General features: G+C 37.8%; 1 pseudogene; it reads right to left on the reverse strand.

The window, feature by feature from the left end:
- Window positions 1-5,730: 5,730 nt before the first annotated feature.
- On the reverse strand, window positions 5,731-24,912 carry LOC128490365 (protein diaphanous homolog 1-like; annotated as a pseudogene).
- Window positions 24,913-26,887: the final 1,975 nt, after the last annotated feature.

Genomic DNA, 26,887 nt, shown 5'->3' on the forward strand with positions numbered 1-26,887 from the left:
GTCTACGGGTGAGAGATCTGCAGTGCAGGTAAGGGGATGAAGGAGGGTGTATGAATGAGGATATGAATGAGTGTGTGTGATAGCATGGTTGTGTAAGTGGGGGGAGGACCATGGCACAGGGGGCTGTAAGTGATCTGCAGCATCAATACACAAGGGGGCAGCAAGCCAGGTATCAGCATGTACTGGTTGCCTGGGCATGATAGGAGTGTGATTGCTGTTAGCAATTTTGGACAGAATCGGACAAAAAAAATCAATAACAATATTAATATATATACATGATTGTTAACAGCAATCACACTCCTATCATGCCCAGGCATACTCAAGTTTCAGCATGTACTATATATATATATATATATATATATATAGTTATTGATTTTTTGTCCAATTTTGGAGTGTCTACCGCACTTTTATTAAAAGTAAGTAACACATCAGAATAGGACAAAAAAATGCAATAACAATATTAATACATGATTAACAGCAATCACACTTCTATCATGCCCAGGCAACCAGTACATGCTGGAACCTGGGTATGTCTAGGCAAGACGGTGAATGCTGTCATAATATTGTTGTTGATTTTTTTGGACAGTTTTGGTGTGTTATGTATTAAAAGTGTGGTTATTTTTTTTATTTTTAAAAGTGAATCCTCAATTTTCGGTTCCGGTCCAGAATTTTCATTTCGATGCATCCCTAGCTGCATCTGAAGTAGGGCTGCAACAACAAATTGAGAAAATTGATAATAATCGATAACGAAAATTGTTTTTTTTATCGATTAGCCAAATGACCGATTCGTTGTGAAGCTGTCACCTCCTCTTCGATTTTTTCTCCGCTTCTGCTACGCGCTCTGCAGTCTCCGCCTTCACGCAGTCACGTGTCCTTGGTGAGTGCCGGATGTGAAGCACTTGGTTCAAGAAAGTTCTGCTCCTCGCAGAACCTTTTCTGCTACTTGGAACGAGTACATATCTGATGTGTGCGAGTGCAACGTGCGAGTGCAATGTGCGGTGCAGGGTCAAGGTGCTGGGGGAAAGTGTGAGTGCAGGGCAAAGTGCTAGGAAAAGTGTGAGACTGAGTGATGGGGTAAAGTGTGAGTGCAGAGCAAAGTGCTGGGGCAAAGTGTGAGACTAAGTTCTGGGGCAAAGTGTGAGTGCAGGGCAAAGTGCTGGGGCAAACTATAAGTGCGGGACAAAGTATAAGTGTGGGGCAAAGTGCTTTGGCAAAGTGTGAGTGTGGGGCAAAACAAATCCTGGCTCCTACCTTTTGTTAGCTGGCTCCTAGATCCGAAACAAATTTGTCAAGCCCTGGTTTAAGCATTGGGGACCAAGATGGCACAGGCAGAGTGTTAATGGGACAAAGATGGCACAGGTATCGTGTTTATGGGACAAAGATGGCGTATGCCATGTGTTGTTTATTTGATCTATACCAGTGCCGAGTTTACATGTGATTTCGACTTGATCTATACATATATATATATACATATATATGAAGCAGTGGCAAATATTTTTATATATATATATATATATATATATATATATATATATATATCTATATGTGTATATATATATATATATATATATATACATATATAGATATATATATATATATATGTTGTCAGCAGGGACTTATATTAATATATTGGCAACAGGGTCTAATATTAATATATAACGGAAGCAGGGTCTAATATTAAAGAATGAAAAATAACTGCCAGTCCATCTGTTAATTTTAAATCATATTTTAATCATAGTCTTTGCTTCAAAGAGATAAGTACATATTATGTATGTCTAACGCATATTATATATGTATATGTAGCGTTTTATAACGCCTCCTCCCCACCTCCCCATGTGCCCCCCTTAAATATGAAAGCTGGAGACGCCACTGGTCCCCACACCTGGTGGAGCAGATGCTTTTTCCTTGAAAGTTTACCCAACTTAGGTTACCCAGCACTGACATTCAAACTAGGTGATATTCTACAGCTACTTTACCTTCCTTACTTTGAGGGATCAGTTCATCAAAACCAATTTTGATGAAATTCCATTCCATACCATTTAGCCTGCCCATAGCACAGTGATAGTGGTCCTTCAATCCAAAATCTAGTCTGGATCGCTTACAAAGCCCTACAATGATGCTGCAGTAAATGAAATATCAGTCTGGAAAGTTGCAGGGTTCTCCTTCCTTGAAAATATTGCTCCAGTGTTTGTCTTGAAATTGAATACTCGTTAGAATGTTGTCCAAACCAAAAGGTCAGGAAATAAAATCTGCTGAAATTAATACAGAACAGAGTAAACTAGATATTTTTCCAAACCCAGTTACCATTAAAATTCATGTAGCAACTATTTGGAATTTTCAAATTCTTAGGAATATATTAAAAGCTTCATGTCCCCATGAGTATCACCTGAAAAGGAATGACTCCCAGAGAGCGATGTTCTATATGAGGCATAGAAACAGCTGCTAGGATTCTGTTGGAATAAGGGAGACATCTTCTGGCCACTGAACGTTCCTTCTTCATGTTATTTTGGTAAATTCAAAATTTCTCTCGGGTCGATCTTCTTTGCTAGTGTAATCCATCTGACCATCACATAGGATAAGTAATCAATTAGGATGAGTAAAAGATGTTACAGAATGGAAAGAAAGAAGGCTGTCAGATTCTTGTAATAAAAAAAGGAACTAGAAGATGCCATCAAATGTAAAGTTATTGGTAATGCAAGAAAAACAAAACTGTTAAAACATTTCTGTATATACTATATACTAGTATTTATAAGTTATTATTTTTCCTTGATAATTAATTGATGATAAAACTAATGTGGGGTCTAAAGGCAGGGTATAAATGCACTTAAATATGACTGATTTATTTTCCAAAATGCATTTAAAGGTGTGGACAATAACCTGAGTAGCATATATATATATATATATAGGATAATATATATAGCAGCCCATTTCTATTAAGATTCTGTACTAGCAATACAAAATCCATAGAGTATTGTACCGCCTAATATCCATACACAGGTAAACATACACAGATGCCTTATATACAAAAAATCATCTACAGTATAGTATAGTAGCGTTAAATTGGTAGTGGGAGACGGTGACCTGTCTGTATGGAAATCCCAAATACTCATCATAACCTCAACCTGTTGTTGATTTTAAGCCCAGCTAATGCTTTAACTTAGAGGTCGGTCTCCACCTGTTTTAGGCTTAACATTAATTCTACTCCCAGCAACTACCTGAACCTGGAAGCTCCTCTTAAGCATGGGGAACATTTAAATAATAAGTATTTGGGCTCAGCTTGGTAACATTTCTCAAGTCGAAGTAGTATGAAAATAACTGTAATTAACGAAAACATTAAACTGAGGAAGAAACTGTGAATTTAAATTTATAGTTACATCGTAGGCAACAAAATATATAAGCTTCACTAATTCTCATCCATCAAATCTACATTCAGTAAAGGTAAGTATTAGGTAAGTAAGGAATCACCAAAAAGGTAAATTGGAAAACGCTTTCAGAAACTAATCAGTGTAATGACCAAGAAGAAATACAAAAGGCACATGGGTACAAGCAAAAAATATGTAGTGGACGGAAAGACCGTATGCCACTGAGAAAAAATCCAGGTAAGAGTTTTAGTTCTTCATTGCTGTTCCCAGTAGGTGAAAAAGGGGGTTGAATTATAATATTCTGGACTGAAGAGCTATTCAAACATAGCATCATCCTCAGCTAAATTTCCCATCTATAGTGCCTGGCAAAGGTGCGCAGGTTTCTCCAGAACACATTTTACAAATCTGATCTAATGCCTGCTGACTTGGTACAAGATGGAGTTGTAGATCTCATAGAATGAGCATCCTTCAAGAGGGACGTTCCAAATCAGCTTTTTGATAAGCGTCCCTAATGGCAATAATAATTTATTTACTACAGACCCAGCACAGGGAACAGATGGATTACATGACTTAATGTGTTCTGTTGGCCTGTGAAAATATTACTGATATTAAGGTTAGTTTTTAATAGTTTGGTTCTTCTATTCTACAGAAGTATTCTATTTTTGCAGTATACACTAAGCCTTACATTAGACTTGTTGCCCCTAATTTTGTTTATGACAAGAGCCACTTCACCTAATGGATGAATGTAAAGTACAAGGAGATGTGCAAATAAAATGAATTATTACCTGACATGTACTGTTACTGATGTTGACAGTGAGCCGGCTGGCCACATTTGCAAGCATCGCATGCTCTGCATTCTCATATCTCGAGCAAAAGCCCTGTAGTTTGTGGCCATGTAAGCAGTTTAGATTTGTCAACTAATCACCAGGGAGCGCATCTCACCTTTCCTGTGCTCTTATTTGTTTCAGGTACATGTCCGGTGATTTTTATCCTATGTACACTTGATCTGTATAAATACTAAACAGTTTTTCTGGTTGCTGTGCTGTAATATTGTTGTTACTCCAGTACTTGACCTTGGCTGACCACTGTCCACAGCTTTTACCAGGTGTGTTCCAAGCCTACCTTCACCGTCCCTTTCTCCTAATTATTGACTTCATATATCATATATCATACATTCATATAGTTTCTTTAGTTATCTGAAATTGAAGGGCCCACCTTTGATGCTGAACAAGTTTTACAGATCCTGACATAAATACATGGCTGCCTTCACTCTATCACCACCTTTCAACATCTGTTCAGGTGGTCCTGACTTTCACTCTGATTTTAGCTCTAGTTTGCTATTCTTCTTGAGTAAAACGATTTTGCTTTAAGCACCATGATTGTTGGTTGACTTTCCAAAACTTCTGCCTCTGCGTTTGTCACCCTCAATCCAAGTTGTATATGATGATTTGTATTCTTTTGTAGCTCACCTTCCTGTCCATTTGAGTTCCTTTTCTCCCAATACCAACAGCATAGGTGGTAATCAATACCTCTAAACTGCACCTTATGTTAACCTTATTAAATTAACCCTCAGTCCTCAGTATTAAATTAATCCTAAAGACCCCATCAACCATAACTGCCCCTATATTAACCCTAACGACTATAGTAGCTGACTGCAAGATTGCCCTTGAGTTAAATAATATACCACGTGATGGAGATTATTATTTTGAAGAAATTGGGCTTTCATAAATTTCAATACCTTTGTGAATAAGAATATATATATTTTATTACTCAAGTTCAAAACACTGCTCGAAGAAAACATGGGCATTCAAACAAAATGTTAGCACAATAATATGTACAAAAAGAATATTACAAGAAACAACGAACTAGCATCCCGTCCCAGAGCTTATTAATATATTAGATCTGATCCATTTTTATTTTTCAGCTATTAGGATTTTTAAGTATTGTATATTTTATTGGCTCGAGTCAGATGCCTGGTTCAGTGGTAGGGGAGAGGTACGAGCTGCAGCTCACCGAGGACCAACTATAGTGCGCTCTCCCCATGTTTTAGCTTACACATGGTCTAAACTGATATATGATGATCTATGTTGTACTAAATGCGTTTACATTAAAAAAATTACAAAAATAGATACATTTCGAAAGAGATTGCTTAGCAGCGGTAAAAAAGTCAAATAAAAACCCTGGTTTGAAACACAATAGGTAAGCAGGGAACATGTGATTTATGCATTACACTGCGAAAGGACAACACAAAGTATACCGCTATGTATTAAAGGTAATAGACTGAACTTTAACCTTTGTGTTTCTGAGGTCAGTGAGGAATGCTAACACCTTGGCACTCAAAGGGTTAAATCACCGGTCTTCTGCCGGTCTCATCCTATAGCATACAAGAGTCAGGGTTCCTTCCTATGATTCACAAGTGTCAGCGGTGCGTAAATTGGTAAAATAAGTAACTTTCTCGTGAATAGAAAGAGTAGGAGGGCTTTTTACATTTAGATATTGGGGCTTCCAATTCAATGATCTGGTAAGACGAGTCAAAGTGCACGTGGAGGTATAACGGCTGATCTAAAGTTTTTGATCCAGTGACCTGCAGAATTCTATAAGGCAGAGGACCTGCTGTCAAGATAATAACTGAATGGGAAATGGGCATTAAAGTGATATCACCATATTCTGTTGGGAAGAAATCACAAAAAGAATAACATATTTCAATGAAGGCGGTGAACATTATTTCAGACTTTGGTTGCCGAAACAAAATTCCCTCCGCACTGCAATTCCAAGGTCTCCTTGATTTGCACAACAAGGTACAAGTTTGAACCTTAGGAACATATGTAAATAATGCAACATTTGTTTTATAATTATATAATTTTATTAATAAGTAATTACAGGTTCACTGAAAGGCCTCGATGTTATGGAAGATAAATTCAGGAGGGACATAGGTTCCATCCCCATTCCTCTCAGTAACCGTTTGGAAGTGACTTTGTGCAGGACATAATATCCTGGATTCCACAGTATTATTTACAATCTCCCACACTCTTCTCTTAAAAACGTGTCTTCCGAGATACTCGGCTAACCCAAGCGGGTAAGAATGTCTTGGTTGTCTTCATGGACTTCCATGTCCATATCAACTAATTCAGGCTCAGAGTTCTTTTTCTTCTTAGCAGCCACAGTGGTCAAGGCGTCATCTTTAGTAAGCTCAGACGCTAGCAAAGAAGTAACGGCACATCCAGCTTTTCGATTGGCTGCAAAGCAATGCAAAAATCAATTGAGATATAAAGAATAACCTACAGTATAACTAGTGGAACACTGTCTGGGTAATGAGTCTGACACAGTGTAGTTGTACATTATATAATATTATATAATGGTTTTATTAAAGTACTGCATACTTTAAACTGATGTCAGACAATCACGAAGCTGATTTCAGGTTAATTGTCTTAGCGACCCTGCGATGGGAAAAGTCATAAAAATGCATACTGGAAACAATGTCATGCAACGCTCATGCACATGCTTTATCACACCACAGAAACGCAACCAGACTGTTTATTCACAGAGCTCTGGCTATCGTGGATGAAGGTTGGCTAATGGCAACACATGCCCAGTCCCAGGACGTTCCAGGGGACGCGCTGCCATGTTTTCAACCACACCACTGCTTTGCTCTTCCAACTTTTTTTTCTGCTACATTTTATGGAGAGACTGCAGACGCCAAAATACAATATAATAAAAGATTTGAACACATTTTTTAAAATGCATGGTATTTGAAGCCCATCTACTGAAGTTAGTTCAACCAAAATAAAATATTTCTACTCTCATCTACTTTCATCTGGGCTACAAAACAAAGAAATAAGCCATGTACTAGATTCATAAGATGCCTGCAAGGGTTTAAATTGTTTTGATTTTCAATATGCCATACCCAGGTATATAAAGGTTGGCAAGTCACCAAAGAGTTATATTACTATCCGCAGACCTCATGTACTATAACAGCGGTATGCATTAGTTTACTTGTTTAATGTACATTGACAAATTAACCCTTTAATATCATACAAATATCATGAAACTTATCTTTGCTGTCAGACATTTGTTGTCATCTGCAAACACTTATCCATAAAACTAACAAAAGCATCAGAATTAAAAAATGGCAAGTAAATCTGTTATTGTTGATCACTTATGTGTTTGATCAGGAGCTGTAGACACCCTTTACTTACCCTGCCTTGGACCTCTTTTCCTCCGGAAGGCTGCTCCTGATTGCAGAACCTCCAGCAAACTGTCCATCACTCCAGTTTCATCGCCTTCTGTAATATTATTAAATATAAAAATAACATCAAACACAAATGTCAGCAAATTCGAATAATGCATGTTATCACTACGGTTTCTAAAATGGTAAAGCAATGATTCTTACGTTTTCCCATTAGTTCCCAACACTCGATTTCCCATTAGTTATGAATAAAACTAGAAGTCAGCAACTTAAAAATAATGTTATTAGTGTGTATATTATACTTATAGCTTGCTTTGTATTTTTAATTTCAATTTTAATTGAAGCAATGCTTTAAATAATTTAATTATGCATAAAATAATTGCTGAATTTCTTGTTACTTTCTTTTTCTCTCACCATGCCCATAATTACATTACAGCGATTATAGACACCCACAATAACAGATTTTCCATCAGTGGCCATGTGCAAATCTTCAGCTGTCTCGATCCAACATGCACTTCTGTGTTATCGGCACCTTCACTGATTCCATTACCTGCATTGATGTTAAACGGCTGCTCTTTCTTCGCTTTTAGTTTCTCCTGGCGCTCTCTCTCAGCCTTTTCCTTGGCCAGTTTGGCTCGTTTCATCTTTTCTTCGGTTTGTCGTTTCTTTTGGTTTTCTTTGACAGCTTGCTGCAGAATACAAGAAAGTAACAGCATGGAAGTTATATGCATCCCAAACCTCTATAACAAGTCACTGGAAATAAAATAAAAGTAAAATCTAAGAACACCGGTATAGCATTGAACAGAGGTAAGGAATTCTAAGGCAAAAGAGGCCATTAAAAACACTGAACACTGTTGATTATCTAGAAGATATTTTCTCTTTTTTATTCCAAAAATCATCAGCAAAACATGTCCAGGCAGCCATGTACCTCTTTAGTCTTCTTGTCAAACTACTCAAATAAACAATTCATAGGCAGGTTACAAGACCTGTTTATTCCCAGAAACATGCATTTGTTATTACGAGTATCTGAAGCTCATCCTATAGCTGAGAGGTCCTTTTAAATGTATGTGTGGTGCCCATTTCAAGTACATTGGGGACTCTGCAGAATGGTCCATGTGCCTCTTCCCTGCTCAGTAGAACACATCTTGTAAAATGTCTTCTACTTATTGTCAGCTCGAGCGTTAGCTCTTCAAACATTGTGAGGGGGTCTAACGTACGCTCAGAAAGATTGCCCACTGGTTTGAGCTGGAGGACTTTCCTGAAACTGGTTGGGCTACTAAAGAGGCGAGGGTCTCCATCTTATTCCTGAGATAAGTGCTTTATTTAATGATTAATTACAGAGCGCATATTAAAGGAACCTTTTAAGTTCATTGTGCAGTATGAAGGGACCACTGCAGGCGCTTGCTTGGTTATGTACAATACATAATAAAAAAGGTTTTCTAAATCTTCCCATCCATTCGATTAATCACAACTCTTAATCATGGTTTACCCACAAAACTATAAAACATTTTTTAGACAAAAGTCCAGCTTTTCAATGATAAGTGAATTTTGCATCGTGGGACAAGATAAGAAGTCTTAAGTACAAAAACCGGTTAAAAAATTTCCTTTGTTATAACCTGTCAATAAACGGAGATTTGACTAAAAAAAAATTACACATGGTGGGGGGGAATTGCCACTACTTTGGACATACGGAATTGACCGCGGAGGACCAGCTACGCAGGACATGTGTATGTAGACACACTCTGGGACTTAAACCAGACTAGGTCAGAGAAACGAGTACAGTGCTTTACAATACATGAATAATAATAATGAAGCTAGTGAGTTACGGCTCACACTTTAGTCAATGGACCACAAAACATCCAAATTTAAGACTGAAAAATGTACTTCGGATTTGCTATTTGCATTCACAATCAATTTAATATCTTGCCAGTGTTAGGTGTAAACCTCCTGGCCTACACTGTATAAACTTACCACAAACATGTTACGGAAGTTATGTAACTCGAGGAAGAACTCTTCAATTGTGACTTTTTTGGGATCAAAAACAAAGTAATCCCCCAGTTCTTTGAAAAGCGACTCCATATTGGCATGCATCATACGTAGTTTGGTATATTGTTCTTGAGCATCTTTCACAAATACGTATATTTTAACTGTCAAGGATCATGTCAAATGAAATGAATACATAAAAATAAAGTAAAATAAAAGAATGTGTAAATTAATTCAGGGACAAACTGGCGTCATGCTTTTATATGTTCTCGCATAGCGAGCGTACATAAACAGGGGAATGCTTGTTCCGTGACGATGTCCTTACTCGCCAGCACCCCTAAAGTGCGGTAAGTCAGTGAACTGAGCAAGATTACATTACACTGATCTAGCTTGGCTATATTATACAAACCCAACAAGGAATGACGACGATGTCTTTTCTATTTAAGATTCTAAAGATTTAAAGGATATGCTCATTTTTTCCACAAATGTATCCTTTTCGTCATTCGTCTCAATGTCCCGTTGAAGGTCTGAAATCTGCTTTTTCATTTGATCCAAGTTCTTCTGTAATGTTTCAGCAGATACTTTCAGAGAAAAATAAATAATGTGATGAGTATAGGATAAGGGTATTTTTAGTTTAAGAATTATTTCAATGATCAAGAGTGCTCCAGAAAAACAAGTTTACCCACTCTAGCAAGTACAAAATACAACTATTCTACTCTCAATGAATAATAAATGGCCTACCTTATAGCTACCTGAAAATGGGAATATCTATTCATTACTTAAAAAAAGAGAACTGAAAAATAAACTTTACATTTGTTACTGTTTCACTAAGCTAAAATTAATTTAACCCGACGCTTTGAAATCACCAAGACGATTACTTTCTACACAGCGAAACCACAAAACATTTAAAGAAAATGCATCTTCTGATTACTGTGTTCTCTACAATTTCACACCACCCTTAACAAAAGAGTGAAATACCTTTACTGGCTTGATCCACATGGACCAACTCATCTGGAAACTTAAGTACATCAGGGTAGTCTTGTTCACAACACTCTGCTAGGAAATGTAACAGTGTGGTCTTCAGGTCTGCAGACTTTGTGTCTTTTATCTTGTTGGAAGGAAAAATTAATTAAAGTTTGGTGTGAATGAACTCAAGTGACCCGCACAGAGACCTGACCCAATGAACACCTTTGAGATGGAACGCCAACCACGAGCCAGGACTTCTTGTCCGACTGCATCGCCTTACCTCACAAATTCTATTTTTGCTGAATGGGTTAAAAATCTTGTGGAAAGCCTTTCCAGAAGCTTTTAAAGCTTCAAAGGGGCAACACATATATATAATGCTCATGGTCCAACAAGCTCATATAGGTGAAATGGTCAGATATTGTATGGTTGGAAATAACCTACAAATAAAGGTCATCTAAGCCTGTGTATTATACATTTTGAGTAATCTCTAATTGCAAACTGCTTTGGACGTACATGTATTTACCTAAATATTACTGTATAATCCCACAATTTCTAGGCTATGTACGTTTCAGGACTGCAAACGCAAAAGAAAAACAAAACCCAAAAAAGATCGATCTGTAACAATCCTACCTTGCAGAGGAAGCCAATTTCAAAACCAAACGCCCCAGCATTCCTGGATCCGGCATTCATGAAATTACCGACAAGCAGTGTAATTTCTAACAGGGTCGCAAAGTTCTGACTCTTGCGCACTTCTTCACAAGCTGCTGTTATTGACACAATTGTCGTCTTGATGTTTTCAATTTGCTCGTTAAAAAGAAGTTTGAACTGGATAGCGTTTAGACGCGGTAGCAGCTTAGGGATGCTGCTCATCTGAAAATGTATGAAAAGCACTAAGTACAATCCTTCTGTACAAACACGACACATTTCAACTTATTCTTTTATTCTGAACTCATCTATTACTTTTTTCACAGAACGGGCTGTCTATCTCCTTAATATTCTCATTGAGATAAGACAACCCTACAGGAGGAAGCGGGAATTGTAGATATAGGAAAAGGAGGCCTGCCGGTACAGCTGGACAAGTGGACATTGTGCATTCATTTGTCATTGTGAGATCCGTAAATAATTAGATTTACAAGCAGATAAGTTTAACAACAATTCTAATAAATTAAAAAACAGATGCAGCAGCAGAAAACAAATACTCTGCTTACCACCACTCCAAATTGTTCGGATTCTGACAAATCATCATATTCATCCTTTAACGCTGCTAAGTTTTCTAGCTGCTCTGATTCCGGCAACAGCGTAATCAGGTTCTATGGGTGATGAGGTTTGTTAATGAAAAGAAATTAGATATAATTGTTTCTCACTATATGAACATTTGTGTTATACGTCTCTTTGATGCATTCAAAAACTCACCGAAACCACAGATTCCGTCAATACTTTCTCATTGACTTCTAGAATCGCATTTTTTATTTCTTGATACGGCATGCGGAACGAACCAAGGAAGATTGCTGAGAGCAGAGGGAAACGAGTTACAATTCATGAAACAGGTCAGGAAAAACACATCAGGTCCTTCTAATCCTAGGTTTTATTTCTAGTCAAGATTTCTTTGTTATTTTAATTTTCAGGATTCCACCAGTGTTCATTACAATTCTTTTTAATCCCCTAAACCATCACCAAGAAAAGATCCTTAGAGGACCAAAGACCGCTTTATGACTGAAATTGTCAGTCTACAGCAAATTTCCGGCACTTTCCGTGCATGTGATCACTTCTACAGATAAAAGACAAAGGCAGAACTTGCAGAGATTCAGGGAGATACAGAGAGCTTTTTATTATTTTATTTTACTTGACCCCAGGGGGTTATCTTTTAATTTATACTTTTAATATTAATACAGTTAATATTGTGTAGTTTTTGTGGGTTAATTAGTAACCTAAGGATTTTTGTAGTCAAATTTGTATTTTATACACAGCTAGTTTTTATACAGTAACACCGAATAAATGTGTGAGGGTTTCTGTATCCTATTCTTTAAATTTTATGTAATATATGTATATTGTTTGGGTACACTAAATAAGAAAGAGGGAAATAAAGGTTGAATAAAGACGTAGTAAAAGCACCAACAAGCTCTGGTCCTATGGTGAACTATTTAGGGAAATATAAATACTTACCAAGAATTCCGGCTCTCTTTGGATCTAGTACTTTGAGTTCTTTAGTTTTTTTCTTAACTTCAGACTTTTGGTCACTATCTTGGTCTTTTTTTGCTGAAAACACAGGATAAAAAGAATTAAATATAGCCAAGAAAGTTTTTTCACTATTCGTTTGATTAAACCTAACATTGATTACGCAGAAAATTGTACAGCATCGTGGAATATGATGGTGCTATATAAATGAATAAATGATAAATAATTCTCATCTTAGAGCAGCATTAATATCCATTATATAGGATGTGCAAAACAAGAACACCTGTCATTACTACAATAACTGTAGTAGTTAGGGAGCACTTACAATCTGTACACGGACACAATATATGCATAATATGCAATGTAACTGCCAGATACAGTCAGTCACTACGTCTAATGCAATCTTCAGTTTAAGAAGTGTAAGAAAACTAATGCTATCACTCACGCTTGGTCTGGGAAGTAAAGGTGAGAGTTATTTTTGCAAACAGCTCGTCGTTCTCAAATCGATCTTCTTTTGCCTTGATCCAAAATGAATTTTCAGAGAGCGCTGTTGGAGCAATCTGAAAAAGAGCCATTGCTTGTAAAACTTTTGACATAACAAGTACATACAACCAAATCTGGACTCATTTCAGAACTTTGTCGTGTGAATGAATGGAAAGAAAAATGCATGCAATGTGATGGGTTAAAGAGGCTGAGAGAAGCAAGATAATTACTATGGACATAAAGTAAAGGGAAAATGTTGGATACACGTGGAAACATCATTTTCTGTACTAGCTGGTCTATTAGAAACTTCTTTTAAATATTAATGAGCATAAAATATTGATTAAGAAATGAAACATAGTTAACAGCATTAATTTAATTATTTAGATACCCACTGCTTGCACAGTTCATGTGAAATGTGATGAATTGTCCATTAACACTAAACTGAAGCCAGCGCCATGGTATTAGTCATACCTTTGACCAGTTTGGGCGTTTCAGTTGCACCTCTGGCTTGTATGTCTTCTTTGGAGCTAATCCAAAAGGTAGAACAGGCGCTGCAGGTGGAGGTAATGCAGGAACTCCAGGCAATGGTGGTGGTGGCGGGACCATTGGTGCTCCTGGAAGAGGTGGTGGAGGTGGAACACCAGGTATGCCAGGGAGTGGCGGAGGTGGTGGAATAACAGGGGCACCTGGCAGTGGAGGAAGTGGTGGATCACCAGCACCCTGAAGTTGGGGTGGTAGTGGAGGTGCTGGTGGAGCAGTGTCTCCATGCATGAAAGGTGGAAGCGGAGGTGGCGGTGGTGGAGCAGGGGCAGATGTTCCTGGTAATGGTGGTGGTGGTGGAATAGGAACAACAGTAACGGAGGATGACATGTTGGCCATTTCTTTTTTCATGGCTTCTACCTCTTTTGACAGTTTGGCAACCTGCAAAGAAAAAAATGTAATACAATATATCAAAATAGTCTTAAAATTTAAAACAGCTAAATTGTATTTGCACTATACCCACTCCATCCTGAAAAACAATTTAATAACCTACCAATGATTTCCAGGGTTTCTACTCAAAAGACTAAGTACAAGGGAATCAAATGGTGAGACTACCACCTATGGCACATTGTCTACCTCTCAAGGGCATGCTTAAATAATAAGTTCCTAGGTTTAGATTAATATAAACATTTTTATTTGACTTGTGTAATTCTAATGTTTCCATTCTCCGTGGAGGCGAAAGCTTTGTTTAGTTTCCAAATTTCAGTAACTGACGAAAAAGGAAGCAACAATAATAAAGTAAAATGCCTTGTAAATATATGAAGCGGTATAATCCTGCTAGTACACAATATGTCAACATATTCTGAGTTTTCCAGTCATGTAAGCGGTAAAGATGCCACTGGTTCCTAAAAACAAACTTATAACCAGCAGCTGGACCTTTCTATAGCTCCTACATTTAAAAGGTTCATTGTCAGCCACCTTTGGGCATTTTATAAAAGAAGAAACTGATAGATGTTTAGTTTAGTACAAATGTTACCTCGTCTCTAAGCTGAGCATTGTCAGCTTCCAGGTTCTTCTTCTCTGCCGCAATTTGATTATTTTCCCGATCTAAAGTTTGTTTCTCTGTCTGAAGTTCTGCCAGTTTCTGCTCAAAGTCACCCTCTTTGGCCTTAATCTCCACTTGGAGTTCATGCCGCGCAGTTAGCTCTGCATCAAGCTGCCGGAAGCAAACGTAAAAAGAAAAAAAAAATGTACTTTATATATCCTCTCATACACAACATAAAGATACAAACTTATTGTATGAGGGCAAATATTACAATAAAGCTACCGCCATCCGACACACCAAGAATGAAAATGTTGAGAAACAAGGAAAATATGTTGCAAGATGCATTTGTTCATTAAAAAATCCCTTTATCAAAAACTGTCATCCCATTTGGAAGAACATAATGGAATACAGATATTGATGAACTTTCAATGATCATAATTGGTATTTCTTTGTGAAAAACCAAAAGTTCCAAATAGTGACCACATCAGAACCGGGTTGTGATGAAGATGCTGCTGGGTTCAAAGCTAAACAGATGCAAAGAGTTAAGAGATGCGTTGGTAGCAAAACTCCACTCAAATGATTGAAATAAACCGGTATGTTGGGCGCACACTTTATAGAAAGTCTTGATCATAGCTCTCTCTGATTAAAGGCAGTAGAGTCCCTGATCACGATATTCGTTAAAAAGTATATGTACTGAGACAGAATCAGGAAACATGCAGTGTTGACAGGGCATCTACCGGCATTTAATACCCGAATAACCCGGGAGGTCACCATCAGAATGCTGTAGTGCAAAATCTAACCCAGCAAAACTAACTTGGACATGGAAAGTGAATTAGGTAGAAGAGTGCGTACTCATCCAGTCCCTGTCATTATTGTGTTTTGTATATAATTCAATTGCAGCCGGTTTCTTACCTTTTTAACCAGATCTCTAGCTTTCAACTCACTCTCTTCCACTTTCTTTTTATCAATTAAATGATCTGTGTTAAAATAAAACAAAAAACAAATATAATAATCTATAAAATGATTGCAAACACAATATTATTTTTTAGTTGTGAAAATACACAGTCTGAGTCTGCCATTGGTAAAGCTATATATGCGGATATTGGCACTTAGTTGCCTGCTGAAAAAGCTTTCCAGGGCAGTTTGGAAGAAGATTATGGAGCAGGATACATAAGTCGGGACCAAACTTAAGATGCACAGCTAAACGCGGTCACGAGGCTCTGAACCCATGCCCACCCGACGTTAGATTTTGTCATTTCATATATTCCCACCTGGTGACTGAGCTGGGGTGATACCTAAAGTGTTCTGTTTAACATTTAACGCACCTGAATACAGCACTCAACGCAAATACAAGCAAATGAACCCATATAAGAAGCAGAATGTATAATAAATCCTGTTAAGGCACTTACCAATTAAATATTCAATGTCTATGCTCAAAGGTTTGCATTTAAAGTCAGGGTCAGCTCCATTTTTGTGAAGAATTATCTGAGACACAACCTCATCTATCAACTTGTAGTACTGAGGTCTGGAAGAAAAACAAAACAAAAAAAAGTTAAAATAAGAAAGACTTGCAGAAAGCGTTTTTATTGAAATAATCATGAAAATTCTTCTAATTCTCTTGGGAGACATAATGCTAGATTTTGTATAGAGTAACTGAAATGGTACCGTTCAGCTCTTTTATAACATAAAGATTATTCATAAAGCCCTAAGCAATACTGAAAATAACCAAGATGTGATTACTTCTCGGGGTACACGCAGCAATTCCCCTCCGCAGTTCCCTCAAGGAACATAAGGAAACCCAACTTTGGTGTGGAAGGCTTCTCATGAGCCACAACTCTAAGACGACTAATAGGTGAAGTCCATGTACTCTAACCCATTTACCAAAGTATTCATAAGATGCTCATTCACATCAATTTTAGGTACCATGACCTGGGGCTTAGAAAATATAAAGCCTTGATAAAGCTTATTTCATAAGCCATATGTGGGAATTGATATTTTGTAGTAATGAAAGATAGTATATCGGTGCACAAACATCTTCCACAGTGTGCCAGATGCATCAAACAGCAAATTATGGTCAGTTATATTATGATGCAGAAACTTTTTTGCAGTCTGGAGTTCTGGACCGCGTTTTCAACCTGGTCAGGGCTATGAATGCACATAACCTACATCAGTGCACTATAGTATTAAGGTATGATTTGTCAGGGTTGGGTGCAGATTGAGCCGTCACTGGTGGGGTCCATTGGTGACAATGTCACATAACCGCCATAAGAGAACCACGGAGAGGAGAAAGCACAAGCCTTTCTCTCAGTGGCTTTCTACCGACAGCATGACAGGCTCATCGACAGCAACACGGTGGGTACGCATGCAGGAGAAGCAGGAATGAGGGGTCTGCCATGACCAATCCATTTGGTCCTGTGTACACGATGGTCATGATCCAGCGGTTAGTAAGTGCAGAAATGTAGATACACTTAATAACGGCAACATGCCTGTCTGAGGCTTACTCTTGAAAAATTAGGTGCCATGTTTAATTAAATGAAAGGAAAAATGGAACAATATGTGCAAAAAAAAACATAAAGGAGTATAGAAAGTACAATTTTGCATTACTCTATAGGGTCAATAAACATGACGCGTTACAGAGGTATATTAAGATGTTAAAATATTAAAACATGGTATTGTGTTCCATATTTTTTATTTAATGAAAAATATTCCAATACAACAGCAATATAAAGCAAATAAATGAATCCAGAGTAAATATTAGCTTCTCCAATTTAACTCTGTTAAATAAGAAAGATTAAAAACTTTTACAGCAACATACCCGGCATCGTAATCATTTCGGATTAGTAAAAGATGTTGCAAAATGGAAAGGAAGAACGGCTCTGCTGTGGAGTCCTTCACCGTGTTCAAGAGAACTCGGAAAACATCATTGAAGTCAGTAAATTAAACATTAAGGATAAAACGCAAAAAAATAAATGTTTTCAAACAAATATATCATTCTCTCTTCAACCAAAACGTTTCCTTGTTTGTAGGCTTGATGAAATATTTCTCACCGTTTAGTAAATACAACTAAAATGTAGAAGCGCTATGGAATTTGATGGCGCTATATAAAACAATAAATAATAATCACATATTTGTAGACAATAAAACTACAATAATGCCTTTTGGGGGGTTTTGGAGCTTTATTTAACTTGAAAGCACTGCTCATCCATGGCATACCGCGCCGCTATTCGTACACCCTCAAAGTTTTCAGTATAGTAATATTGCGATCCATCTTTTAGAGTAAAATAGTTCATATATAATATGGCAATAACGATGCCATTTTAAGCAAACAGAACAGAAGTCTTTTAAGACGCTTTTGTAATAAAAGGATATTCCATCTCGACACGGATGTCGTCTAAGCGGGTCCTCAAGTCATCGGAGTCAAATTCACTGTGCTCCAGGAACACGCTAAGTTGTACGTTTAGCTCATCATTCTCCAGTTCTTGGAGGTCCTAAAAGCAAAAGGTATGTTATTTAATAAGTTATAAGCGTATTTCATTGTGAGAGGCAAGTAACAACTTCATGTAACTAAGATAAAAATGATACTTTATGTTGCCAATGTAAGGTTACTAAGAGAACATGATTACATATAATACAGGATGCCAGATATTTGGAGCCCTGTCTATAAAACACATTACAAGCCTCATTAAATGTTGTTTATCACTGCTCCAGCCATCTTAGTTTGTCTATTTCTGTTATAAATTCAGTAAATAAAAACAAATCAACCGCCCAAGAACCTGAAATTCAGTTACCTTAAGCATGTGATTCAATCCATGGCTCATCAATTCACTTGGTATATCAACGAAAGTCCAGTTCTTGGCTGATTAAAGCGTTGATCAACAGCATACAGCTCACCTGGAGATACAACAACAAGTGTGTGGGACTGAAAAACATGACACGTGAGGTCACAGCGCAAAGCACAGTTTGGAATTCTATGATGTAATCCTTGGAGATGAGGATGTTTTCCTCTGCATTAAAACTTCAGATCTCTTATTCTTTCGTCAACGAGGGTTTTTTAGTGTTAATAAACCGCGGCTATGTTTTTGTATTTGCACAAAATCTGGGCTTTCTATTGTAGAGCATGCCAGTGCTACTTGGTACTATTGGTCTGTAGATACATAGGGCTGCTCAAAAATGGCAGCGATTGAGGAGAGAAGAGTGATTTAGATGGCAGAATCTCGCCTATAATTAGGAGTAAACATGGCATGCATGAGAATTTATTAAAAGTACAAAAAAACTGTGGTATTGTGATGTTTAACGGCAGTTGAGAAGTCATTTCGAATTTCGTAACCAGCAGCAAAGATAATAACCAAATAAATTGTGTCGTCACCTTGAGCGCCACAGAAGTGTCAGGTTTTAATCCATCCAACAGAGGCTTGAAGCGCTCCATTTCATCCATTTCTGCTCTCTCTGTAAGAGCTTCAAGAACACGTTCGGGCCTAAACGAATTTAAACCACCATCACGATACGCCCAATCCTGCTCGTTCAGCACAATCATTTTTGTGAACCTTTAAGGTTTTTGTTTTTTTACCAAATTCTACATATTTATCACAGTATCACATATGTATTATTCTTTTTAAAGTTTGATAATATTCAGAAAACCCCCAGTTAGTTAATAACAGGGATATTAAACAAAAAACATGCCTACAAAGGATTTACTTCTGTTTTTAACATTATCCTAAACAGGAAGTTGCGTCCAGTATTATTTTTCTAGCCGTTACAACTCCAGGTTTGACTGTTAAACAATCTGTGTTTGACGGTTTAATGTTTCTATGCATAACTGTGGATCTAGTTGAGCTCAGCTTGGCTCGTTGGACGCCTTGCCGTGGCCTTCTGCCCCCAGCGCTGTCCTGTAGTTTATAACATCTCAGTCGTGGATCTCTATAACAAACTCCAGGGCCTTTCATATACCGGTGTATGTAACTGCCAACAGGCGGACTCAACTTATTTAAATGTGTCAAAGCAAAGCAGGGGAAAAGGTACATGATCATAATAGATTGCTGACAGGGCCGGCCTTAGGGGTGCGCGACCTGTGCGGCCGCACAGGGCGCCATGGCAACAGGGGTGCCGTCCGGGACTTAAATTAAAACATCGTTGGTTTTTTTGTTTGTTTTTCTTAACTTTATTTAACATCCTCCATGTTAAATAAAGTTTTTTTTAACTTTATTTAACACGGAGGATATTTAATAAAGTTAAAACAAAAACTTTGTTTAACATCCTCCATGTTATATAAAGTTTTTTTAACTTTATTTAACACGAAGGATGTTAAATAAAGTTAAAGCAAAAAAAAAAACGGTGTTTTTTTCCCGTGCAGGTTTTCAGCAACCGCTCGGCGCCCCTCACTCTCCGTGACTCCGTCACGGTGCCGGCGTTTCATGCTGAATGCATGAACGCTAACCAAAAGAGTGGAAAATTGCTTCTGCAAGAAGAGCTGAGCTCTAGTTATCGAGCTATCATATATAGTTATCAGTACAGCGCTACGGAATTTGATGGCGCTATATAAAACAATAAATAATAAAATAATAATATATAGTTATGGTATATAGTTAGAAACGTCTAGCTGTCTGAGATCAGTTATAACTCAGTGATATTCACGAACTCTCACTGATTAAACTATGCAGTCAACAGGGCTGGCCAAGATTCTCAGTGAGTGAGTTTTAATTGATCGTATCCTGCAAATTTACTCCTAATATATTCCATCGACTGAAGGTCCTAAGTAAATGAGAAGGGATTTGAAATGAACCTACATGTCTGTTGGCTGGGGCAGGATGCACAGGGCTGAGAGCAGTTTCAAAGCATCAATCATCATAGCAGGCAAAGAGGGATCCACGGCTCTTGCCAATAGCAGAACACCGTCTTCTTCCTCCAGCATTGTTGTTATTCCATACTACAACGACGACAAAATCACACAATTTCATAAAACATTAACAAAACTACAGGGTTTTTTTCTCTTTCATTTTTTAACCTCAATAAATGTTTATTTAATTGCAAGTCTGTCCCATCTCTAAAATATGACATAATCAGATAAGGGAATGTTTTCTCAATCTCACCCACTACGACTTCATTAAGTATATGCTTTCTCTGTAATTTTCTTAATTCTCAGTTAGTTGCCCTAAGACCACTAATATTGCCATATTGGCCGGCTTCCCATGAAACACTATGTTTAGTGAGCAACTGATAAGCAAGCACTAAGTAACCCATTCCTCTCTGTAAATCTATAGATGCTGGCATATAGGGGTATAAGGCATTTTCTGCCATGGTTAAAAGCCATATCATGGGGCACTCTGCCTCCAGAAAACCCTTATGCCCCCCATTTAACCCCCCCACCCCGGCTTACCACTGCTTCTGACTCCCTGGTGTCTGGTGAGGGCAGCAGGTGGAGGCCGGCATTCATTAAGTTAAAGGGGCCGGCGTCCATGTACCACGCCGCCCAATGGCCGTGTCTCAGTTCTTCGTCTCACCCTTTTTAAGACGTGGGACGAAGTGCTGAGGCACGGCCATTGGGCGGCGAGGTGCGTGCACGCAGACCCCTTTAACTTCATTAGGCGCCGGCGGCCGAATGTTGGTCTGGCAACCGCCCGGCCCACGGACCGACTGGCCCACCAGGAGATTTCCCAGTATCCGGGTGAGCCAGCCCAGCCCTGATGCCAGTGTCCATTATGCAAATGCGTTTACCACCAATAGAATGTGTCAGTTAAGCTTGTATGTATCTGTGGATGCTGTTATTTTGTTATTTGGCAGAAACAAACACAATGTTTATTATATGTTATGCAAGTATCATCAATTTCAACAATATCTACCACTCGTACTGAAACAATATATATCCACCAGCCACTCTGAATGAATACTTCACATATTTTTTTTTTTTTTTGTGTAATACTGGATGTGTGTCGGGTATTGGGCTAATCTTTTCCATTCATGGCCAATGCGGAGTTCATTGAAAGCGCCTACATAATAGCAAAACAATCCCCTACGCATGCAACTAGATGCAAAGAATTATTGACACAGAACATCACTTAATAAAGGACAATTTTAGCAAATACATGGTGCTGAAGAAATATTTCTCTTTGCTCATATCTTAAAACCCCACATGCATTTCCCAATTTACATTGGTGGTTCATTCTGCAGTCTTCGGAGGATGTCTAAAAGACATGAAAGCCCTTCTGCGCCGAAATTCTGAACCCAGCTGCAATAAAACACAAAATTTAAATTTAGCAAAGCAATGATACACATGGACAGTGTTACCAATATGTTTCCAATGATTACTGATGTCCCATTGGTTTTGTTACAAAATAAATAAGTAGCAATAACAGACTGCTCAACATTATTGAACCAAAAAAAAGATGCCACCTGCCCCTTACTAATCTGGAATAGTGGGGGGCAAACTAAAAAGTGGAAATTAAATCCCAAAAAACTTATTTGATTTACATGGCAAAAGTTTGATCTCAATGAACATGCTTATCTGCTAAGGGTTTTTATTAAAACTGCTTGTCTGCAGTACACACAATGAATTGTGTTGAACATAAATATATATTTATTATTGGAAATAAGGTATCATGTTTAAAGCTGTAGATCTGGATATTGAAAAGTACTGTCAACCCAATCCTCAGTATAATATACTTGAGGGATAGATTATATATATACACACACACACACACACATATATATATATACACATATATACAGGGAAAAAGCAAAGTAGAAAGTAACAACTCACATGTTTGGATGCATGTAGATAATGGGACACCATTTCTCTTTTGCTCATTATATCTTTTGCCCGCAATGGCTGCTGTTTCTCACCAGTGAGGTTCATGTCCTCCTAAAAGAAATGGCATCAATAAATGGATAAATTCCAACTCTCAGTGTACAAAACAGTGTTAAAGTTTGTCATTTATTTCAGAAGTCTATATATACATTGTAAGGAAGGGTTTTGTCATTAAACCAAGGGTTTCTTGGTGAGATAAACATGGCAGACCATGGGACGTGTTAACCAAGACACTGAGCTTCTCCACAAAAGGGCTCACCCGGCTTAAAGCGTAATGTATTTAGTGGTCTATCCTAAACGTCATTGAGATAAAATCCAAGATTATAAAAAAATAAGCTTTTGCCTCTTTTTTTTTTTTTGCTTTTTAATTTACCAGCAGCTAAAACCGTTTCATCTGGAAGTTCTTGTAAGGTTTGTAGAGGACCGGTGGAATCACTGTAGTTTGCAGAGTTTCTAAGAGACACATATGGTCTCTCCTTTTCTTTTTTCAGCCTCATACTTGTGAAACGCTCAAGCTAAAAGAGAGTGCACAGACCAATCAGATTATTAGACTGAGAGGTTGGAATTATCACTGACGTACTGTAACAAAACATATGACCCTAACAGTAACAGAACGATTTTCACTGCAACTTTGCTTACTTTCTTCTCCTGGCCCATCACTTTTTCAGAGACTTATGTCAGTGGCGTCGGTGGGGGGGGGTGGTTGGCCGTGTGCTCTCCAATTGAAACGCCGTCTTCTTTTCTTTTGCTCAGGAATAAGTTTTCAGCAACCGCATTTCATGTTGAGCGCCGGAATATGACATCATATTCTGGCGCTCAGCAGTGAAGCAGCACGCACCGCGGCAGAGCAGTAAGACAAAGGCGGGACAAAAGAAGTTTGTGCATCTGAAGTAGGGCTGCAACATGCAACAACGAATTGATAAAATTGATAATAGTGTGAGTGCAGGGCAAAGTGCTGGGGGAAAGTGTGAGTGCAGGGGCAAAATGTGAGACTGAGTGCTGGGGCAAAGTGGTATATTTCTCTCCTTTTTACTCCTTACTAAAGATGACGCCTTGTCCACTGTGGCTGCTACGAAGAAAAAGAACTCTGAGCCGGAATTTGTTGATATGGACATGGGAGTCCATGAAGACAACCAAGACAATAGTACTGTGGAATCCAGGATATTATGTCCTGCACAAAGTCACTTCCAAATGGTTACTGAGAGGAATGGGGATGGAATCAGAGTGAAAATCAGGACCACCTGAACAGATGTTGAAAAAGTGGTGATAGAGTGAAGGCAGCCATGTATTTATCTCTGTAAAACTTGTTCAGCATCAAGGTTGGCCCTTCAATTTGAGATAACTAAAGAAACTGTATGAATTATGATATAATAATTTCTGCCCATAGCAGTCACAAATCCCTTTTCTTGAGCTTCCTAGTACTGCTGGGACATAGCTGCTACATTCTGATTCTACAAAGTCAATAATTAGGACAAAGGGACGGTGTAGGTAGTCTTGGAACACACCCGGTAAATGGACAAGCTGTGGTCAGCCAAGGTCAAGTACTGGAGTAACAACAATATAACAGCACATCAACAGGTATTGGCAAAGAAAAACTGTTTAGTATTTATACAGATCAAGTGTACATAGGATAAAAATCGCTGGACATGTACCTGAAACAAATAAGAGCACAGGAAAGGTGAGATGCCCAAGGGCAGATTCTCCACTGTTTTGGTTTGCATGTCCTCCCTGGTGATTAGTTGACAAATCTAAACTGCTTATATGGCCACAAACTACAGGGCTTTTGCTTGCGATATGAGAATGCAAAGCATGCGATGCTTGCAAATGTGGCCAGCCGGCTCACTGTCAACATCAGTAACAGTACATGTCAGGTAATAATTTATTTTATTTGTACATCTCCTTGTACTTTACATACATCCATTAGGTGAAGTGGCTCTTGTCATAAACAAAATTGGGGGCAGCAAGTCCAATTTAAGGCTTAGTGTATACTGCAAAAATAGAATACAAAGAACCAAACTATTACAAAACTAACTTTAATATCAGTAATATTTTCACAGGCCAGCAGAACACATGAAGTCATTTAATCCATCTGTTCCCTGTGCTGGGTCTGTAGTAAATAAATTATTATTGCCATTAGGGACGCTTATCAAAAAGCTGATTTGGAACGTCCCTCTTGAAGGATGCTCATTCTATGAGATCTACAACTCCATCTTGTACCAAGTCAGCAGGCATTAGATCCGATTTGTAAAATGTGTTCTGGAGAAACCTGCTCACCTTTGCCAGGCACTATAGATGGGAAATTTAGCTGAGGATGATGTTATGTTTGAATAGCTCTTCAGTCCAGAATATTATAATTCAACCCCCTTTTTTTCACCTACTGGGAACAGCAATGAAGAACTAAAACTCTTACCTGGATTTTGTCCTTGCCCATTTCTCAGTGGCATACGGTCTTTCCATTCACTACATATTTGCTTGTGTCCATTTATTCTTGGTCATTACACTGATTAGTTTCTGAAAGCGTTTTGCAATTTACCTTTTTGGTGATTCCTTACGTACCTTGTTTGGGAGAGCAAAATCTCACCTTTGCACCATCAGGAAATGGGCAAGGAAAGGAAATTCCCATGTAAAAATGTATTTTGTAAAAATGGTTTGTAATATTACCACTAGATGGTAGAACAGCCATGCTCTAGAATATTTTGTAAGGAGAGGCTATGATGTTAGCCTACGATTACTGAATGTAGATTTGATGGATGAGAATTAGTGAAGCTTATATATTTTGTTACCTAAGATGTAACTATAAATTTAAATTCACAGTTTTTTCCCCAGTTCAATGTTTTCTTTAATTATAGTTATTTTCATACTACTTCGACTTGAGAAATGTTACCAAGCTGAGCCCAAATACTTATTATTTAAATGTTCCCCACGCTTAAGAGGAGCTTCAAGGTTTAGGTAGTTGCTTGGGTTTGCTTATCAACAAAGAGCAACCGTTTCCCTCACTGGGAGTAGAATTAATGTTATACCTAAAACAGGGGGAGACCGACCTCTAAGTTAAAGCATTAGCTGGGCTTAAAATCAACAACAGGTTGAGGTTATGATGAGTATTTGGGATTTCCAAACAGACAGGTCACCGTCTCCCACTACCAATTTAACGCTACTATACTATACTGTAGATGATTTTTTGCACAGTCTTTGTATATAAGGCACCTGTGTATGTTTACCTGTGTATGGATATTAGGCGGTACAGTACAGTGTGGATTATATATTGCTAGTACAGAATCTTAATAGACATGGGCTGCTATATATATTATCCCATATATATATATATATATATATATATATATATATATATAGGCTACTCAGGTTATTGTCCACACCTTTAAATGCATTTTGGAAAATAAATCAGTCATATTTAAGTACACTTATGCCCTGCCTTTAGACCCCACATTAGTTTTATCATCAATTAATTAACAAGAAAAATAAAGCTTATTAATACTAGTATATAGTATATACAGAAATGTTTTAAGAGTTTTGTTTTTCTTGCTTTACCAATAACGTTACATTTGATGGCATCTTCTAGTTCCTTTTTTTATTACAAGAATCTGACTTCTTTCTTTCCATTCTGTAACATCTTTTACTCATCCTAATTGATTACTTATCCTATGTGATGGTCAGATGCATTACACTAGCAAAGAAGATCGACCCGAGAGAAATTCTGAATTTACCAAAATAACATGAAGAAGGAACGTTCAGTGGCCAGAAGATGTCTCCCTTATTCCAACAGAATCCTAGCAGCTGTTTCTATGCCTCATATAGAACATCTCTCTCTGGGAGTCATTCCTTTTCAGGTGATACCCACGGGGACATGAAGCTTTTACCTAGGCAGGCAGATTGTAGGCTAGCTAATGGTCCCCAACGAATTGCATTAATCTTATTGATAAATGTTCTGATCCAATGGCTTTAGAAGTCAACAAAGTAAAGCTGACATTTTGAAATTCCAATTTGCAGAGTAATAGTACATCGCATCTCCGTACTTTGAGTTTCAGTAGCTGGAGTTCCCTGTGTATTCCTTCCTTTGTTTTGAGTGATTAAATGTATATGAAACAGTATACCAAAATCTCATTTTAATATAATTTCTTTTTTTTTTTTTTTTTAAATCGTTAATTAACAATACGATAATTTGTACAATAACTTGGTTTTAGATGTAAGGTCCTTTCTGTGAGTTCCATGATATGCCTTAAATCTGCCTTAACTCAAATTTTGCAGAATCCATGCATGCATTTGCAAGGAGGGCACCATGTAAAGTTAAAAGGGCCTCTCATCTATGACATAACTTATTGATCATATGCATTAACATCTATATGATGGCTGGAGTGTCCTTTTAACAACAGCAAACTTTGTAAACCCAA

Source organism: Spea bombifrons, chromosome 4 (assembly GCF_027358695.1).
Source record: "Spea bombifrons isolate aSpeBom1 chromosome 4, aSpeBom1.2.pri, whole genome shotgun sequence".
Taxonomy (NCBI): Eukaryota; Metazoa; Chordata; class Amphibia; order Anura; family Pelobatidae; genus Spea; species Spea bombifrons.